The 6,000-nt window shown below is 39.2% G+C and overlaps 1 protein-coding gene across 1 annotated transcript in view; it reads right to left on the bottom strand.

Annotated features, from left to right (window-relative positions):
* Positions 1–6,000, bottom strand: part of LOC131683215 (acyl-CoA synthetase short-chain family member 3, mitochondrial) — a 967,052-nt gene that overhangs the window by 312,928 nt on the left and 648,124 nt on the right. The window lies entirely within an intron of this gene.

The following is a 6,000-nucleotide window of genomic DNA, read 5'->3' as shown; positions in this document are numbered from 1 at the left end:
TCCGAGGATTGTAGGGCAATCCACTCTGGCAGAGAGTAAGTCCGAGACGAACAGGGCTCGAGAGCAGTCCCTCCGAATGCTGAGTGTATCGAGGTGTATAAGCTGGCAACGGTTTTCATAGTTCGGCAGCTGAAATCTGTTTCGCCATGGGAGATGACGAAGGGCGAAGCGTATGAACCTGCGTTGGACAGCCTCGATTCTGTCAATCCCGTTCTGGTAGTACGGATTCCAAACAGCTGAACAATATTCTAACGTTGAGCGGACCAACGCGCAGTAAAGCGATTTAAGACAATATACGTCCCTGAAGTTTTTCGCTATTCGGAAGATGAACCCAAGCTGTCGTGATGCCTTATCCACGATGTATGACGTATGTGGTTTGAATGTTAATGCCGAATCCATGATGACTCCGAGATCTTTGATGTGAGAGTGTCTTGGAATGCTCGAGCCGAAGAAATGGTAGTTAAACTGAGTCGGTTGGCGTTTCCGCGTGAACGTAACGATTGAGCATTTGCTCGGGTTTAAAACCATTCTGTTTTGATCACACCACGTGCTAAAGCTGTCCAGATCCCTCTGAAGAAGCTCGGCATCGGTTTTATCCCGTATTTGTTGAAAAATTTTCATGTCGTCGGCGAAAGAAAGGCGGGGTCCTTGTAATGTGAAATTGACGTCATTAAAGTAGAGGAGGAATATTACTGGACCGAGACGGCTTCCTTGTGGTATGCCGGATGTAGCGAAGAATGGTGCAGATAGGCAGTCCTTAATGCTGATTTGGAGTTGCCTTCCATCGAGGTAGGAACGAAACCAGCGCAGAAGTTGTCCATGAATGCCGAGTTTGTCCAGCTTCGCTATTGCGATATCATGGTTGATTTTGTCGAAGGCCGCCGATAGATCCATATAAATAGCATCGGTTTGCAATCCGTCAGCGAATCCATCCATTACATATGTTGTGAACGAGAGCAGGTTTGTCGTTGTCGATCGTTTAGGCATGAAACCGTGTTGGTCATCTGCAATGTAGTGTTTGCAGTGAAAGAAAATAGGATCTAACACAACCAGCTCGAACAGTTTTGATACAGCACTTAAACACGAGATTCCCCGATAATTGTCAATGTTCGATTTGTTTCCTTTTTTATGAACTGGAAACATGTGCGCTGCTTTCCAGCAGGAAGGGAATGTACCAGTAGTGAGTGATAGCTCGAAGACTCGCCGAAGTGGTTCAAGAAGCCCGCTGATGCACTTTTTGACAAAAATCGAGGAAACATCATCTGGACCTGGGGAACAAGATGCTTTCAGTTTGGCATTTGCTGCAAGAATGGCAGCATTATCGACACAAATTCGGTTGATGGTTCGTCCTAGAGAAGGAGTTAAATTAGCGGCGGCAGCGACTTGTTGTGGTGGCAAGCGCTCGTTGGAAAAAACGCTTGAAAATTTGTCGGAGAACAGTTGGCAAATTTCCTTAGTATCGGTGCCTAAAACTCCATTAAACGACATACAAGATGGCAAACCGGATTCCTTTCGCTGCTCGTTAACATACTTCCAGAACGACTTGGGCTTGGATTTCAGTTGACGCTCGACGTTTCGCTGGTGTCTAAAAAAGGCGCGTCTGCTTTGTTGTTTGTATTCGTGGTTGAGTTGAAAGTAGTGATTTCGTAATGCAAGTGTCTTATGCTTCGAGAATTTTTTAAATGCAGCTCGTTTGGCAGATTTTAAACGTCTTAGGACGGTTGATTGCCAGGGAGGGTGTTCATCGGTACTAATTGTTCGTTTTGGTACATGGCGGTCCATAAGGTAGTTAAGAATACTAGAAAACGTCATCGCTGCTTCGTTCGCGTCGTGATTGTTAATATTTTCGTCCCAGTTTATATCCAACAGCGTGCTAACGATGCTGTCGTAGTCATCGTTTTTAAAATCGTAGACGATAGAGCTTGAGACGTCTTCAAAATTCACTCCTAAGTTACCAGCGAATACAAGATGTAGTGGGGGATGATGACGCACCTGCTTGACTAAAGGAGTCGGTGCAGTGCAGCAGTACGGAGCGGAATGGAAAATATATCTCACTGTACCTGTGCCTAGGCAGACCGATACCAGCCCGATTGGGTTGGTTGCTGCCGCACAAAGCAGAATGCCGATCTACCCGCAGAACAAACAGCGTAACGACCATGTACGTTTAGCTTGTTTGCATGATGATAGGGCATGTTAAATGTAATAGGTGTATCGCTCGGATGGGATGCGCCGACGCATACACCATACCTTGGCTGATCCACTCGGCCGTAGGGGTGGTGATGATTTTTAGCATTGTAAATGGTGTTAGTAAACTTATTGCATATTTGATAAAAATCTATCTATGGGTGGTGTGACGTTGTATAAATTCATCAAATGTACAATACAATCAATGATTCGGTTCACATCGAAACAGCGGGCGGAGGTAGTAATGTTATACGCAGCGAATGGTAGTTCCATTGTGTCAGCTCAGCGGGCATATGGTGAAAAACACCCTGGCGAACAAGTACCGTGTGCCAAGACTATTCGTCGGTGGGTGTCAAATTTTGCTGAACATGGCACAGTGAACGATCGACCCCATGCCGTTCAAATATTGATGACCGACGAGGCTCATTTCTCATTGTCGGGCGGAGTTAATAAGCAAAATAGGCGTATTTGGGCCACACGGAATACACACCGGATTCATGAGACGCCATTACATGATCAAAAGGTGACGGTGTGGGCCGGCGTTTGTGCTAAAACCATAATTGGACCATTTTTTTTCAAAGAAAATGAGCCAATCGATGGGAAGCGATATCGGTGGATGTTAGCTCATTATGTATGGCCACAAATGCGCGAAAAGGGCCTTGAGGGTTATTGGTTCCAACAAGACGGTGCGCCATGTCACACGGCTGCTCTAACAATTGGGGTTTTGCAGAAAAAATTCCCAGGGCGTGTGGTGTCGAAGGGAGGCGACATTGACTGGCCACCGCGGTCTCCAGATTTAACACCTCCCGACTTCTTTTTATGGGGCTATTTGAAAAGCAAAGTATACGCCAATAATCCTCAGACCCTTCTCGAGCTTAAGGATAACATTCGAACTGAGATACGTGCCATACCTCCCGAGATGCTCGAGAAGGTTATGGACAATGCAGCAAAAAGGGCACATAGTGCTGTGGTTCATGGAGGCAGTCACTTGGTCGACGTGGTGTTTAAACACTAGTATGGAGCATGATTTGCAGAGTGCGAGCGGCTATTTGCCCGTGTGATATTCTACCTAGAGGGTGGTTTTGTTGTATTGTACATTTGATGTGGTTTATATACCGTCACACAAGATGGTGCACTCTGTATATATATATATATATATATATATATATATATATATATATATATATATATATATATATATATATATATATATATATATATATATATATATGTATATATATATATATATATATATATATATATATATATATATATATATATATATATATATATATATATATATATATATATATATATATATATATATATATATATATATATATATATATATATATATATATATATATATATATATATATATATATATATATATATATATATATATATATATATATATATATATATATATATATATATATATATATCAATGATTTGGTAGGGGTTGCCTAAAATCAGTTTTGGCTGTTTCTTCCAACAATGAATTCATATAACTTAGGTTTGTTCTTGAAAGATTCATTTTGAAAAAGCATCAATTCGTTGAAATTTTCTTTTTTTATCCCAAGATTGACATCACTACAAATCAATGCGTTCACTGAAATTAGTACCTGAAACTTTAAAGAATAAACTGATGTAACTAATACTTAGATACATATCGCCCTTTTAAATATATAGATAAATAGACACATATTCCTATATATCACTGTGTTAGGTCCGTTGGTTTGTGGATAAACCTTATTAGAAACCTATACCTGACGCAAATGATCATTTAGTGACATTCCGAGGTGAAAAAAAATATTTTAGCTACGCACCCTCCCCCATCGAGTGCGGCATCGCAATTTTGATGCGGCAACTCTCCCAATTGTATGGGAGAGATGCCGCACGACGACATTTTCCTCTGAAATTAGGCGTGTTTCGAAATTCAACATTGCTCAACAATTGGTCATCGATGACCAAATTGTTGAATTAAACATGGCCGCGATTTTTTTCGGTGAGTAAAAGAGAAAGTTTTGCTCTGTTGTGATCCAAAACTTCGGATGTAACATTGCACGTTGGAGAGCTGCGACACCCATTCCCCTTTCGCTGCTTAGCGGCAAAGAGAAACTCCATATCAACTTTTGAATAGGGCTAATAAGATTTGTAAACAAACTTTTGTTTTGCTAATTTCTCTCATTTTAAACACTTTAACCGTTGTCTTCCGTTTTTATTCCACTATGATGAACAAAATGCAAAATTGCACTTTTCTGTTACAGATACGTATTTCGGCTACGACTTGCAGCCTTCTTCAGTGTATTGAAGAAGGCTGCAAGTCGTAGCCGAAATACGTATCTGTAACAGAAAAGTGCAATTTTGCATTTTGTTCATCATAGTGGAATAAAAACGGAAGACAACGGTTAAAGTGTTTAATATAACATTCCACTAAGTCGCTCAAAACAGTGCTTTTGTTAAAGTCTCTCATTTTGTTATAATTTCAACACAGGAAACATTTGAAATTGATTCTACCAAGGGTAAAGATGTTGATTCATGTGTATTTTTCATGAAATTCAACTCGGCAGCGGAGTAATGAGCGAAATAAGTTTGTTTACAAAAATCTCATTAGCCCTTTTGAAGAATTAATATTGAACTAAAATAAGCTGGTACCAGTGATGCCACATTTTATATTATTTACCGGGAATAAAAAAAATCAGATTCAGAAATTCAGAAAATTTGTACCGAAATTTACAGCAATAAGAAAGTTAATGCAAACGTTTTGCTAGTTGAATAATGTTTGGTTAATTTGGGTGTTTTATACATCAACCTTTCCAATCTCGCTTTATTTTTCCGTCAATAATAAATAAAGAACACTGAATTCTTAGTGCAAAAATCATTTGTTCTATTGTTAAGATTTCAATCATAGGTTCATTCGCCAGCAAATCATTTGTTTGGAATAGTCAAATTACAAATTATATTTGCATTACACACCAAAGAAAACAGTTTCCGTAAAGGGTGTAGCCGGGTAAGCATGTGAAATGTGCCCCCAAGCCAAAATGGAATTGTAATAAGCCATTTGCACCAGATTTACTTAGAGAATATTTTTGCAAAGTTTTAACCCTTTAGCGGCCATATTGGGAGAGCTAGGGTGTTTTTTCGATCTTCGTTTTATTTTTTTTTCCAAAAAATTTGGAAAAAAAATCACGATTGTTATTTACGTTAAGAGGCACACTTTGAATTTTTTTCAGATTTTTCTGAAAAGAATTTCATGTAAAAAATGTTTGAAATTTTTGCAATTTTTATTTCTTTACTTACAATTTTATTACAATCTGATAGTTCGAGGTAAATAACATTGTTATTTGTGTGGCTTACTCGTTTCCTAATCAGTGTTTTTTGTGTTTAAAATCCCCGTTTTCTAAATTCAACATTTAAATCCCGCTCATCGATCATCGCTTCGCTCAACATAACTGGAGTACACCTGTTCCAAGCCGCAATTTTAACGATTTTGCCGAATTTAATTTCTCTGTAACCATTACAATGGATGATGCGTCGGTTTGTTGTGCTTGCACTCGTGTAATTGAAAAAGTGGAAGAAATCGTTTGCAGTGGATTCTGTAAGTCGTCTTTCCACCTAAGGTGCGTGAAACAATCTGCCGCCATACGTGATTCGATCGCCAAATGCGCTAATCTAAAGGGCGAACGCGAAATTATTGCGACAGATTCAACAGGGCATAACTTTTTTACCATTGGGTAAAAATCAACCAAATTTTGCACACTTTCTGATTGATGTGTATTGTTTACATGCTGTCAAACTCGAAATCGTGTTTTT

The sequence above is a fragment of the Topomyia yanbarensis genome, chromosome 2 (genome assembly GCF_030247195.1).
Source record: "Topomyia yanbarensis strain Yona2022 chromosome 2, ASM3024719v1, whole genome shotgun sequence".
Lineage (NCBI taxonomy): Eukaryota > Metazoa > Arthropoda > Insecta > Diptera > Culicidae > Topomyia > Topomyia yanbarensis.
The sequence above is the reverse complement of the archived record's forward strand: the minus strand, read 5'-3'. Positions and strand labels throughout refer to the sequence as shown.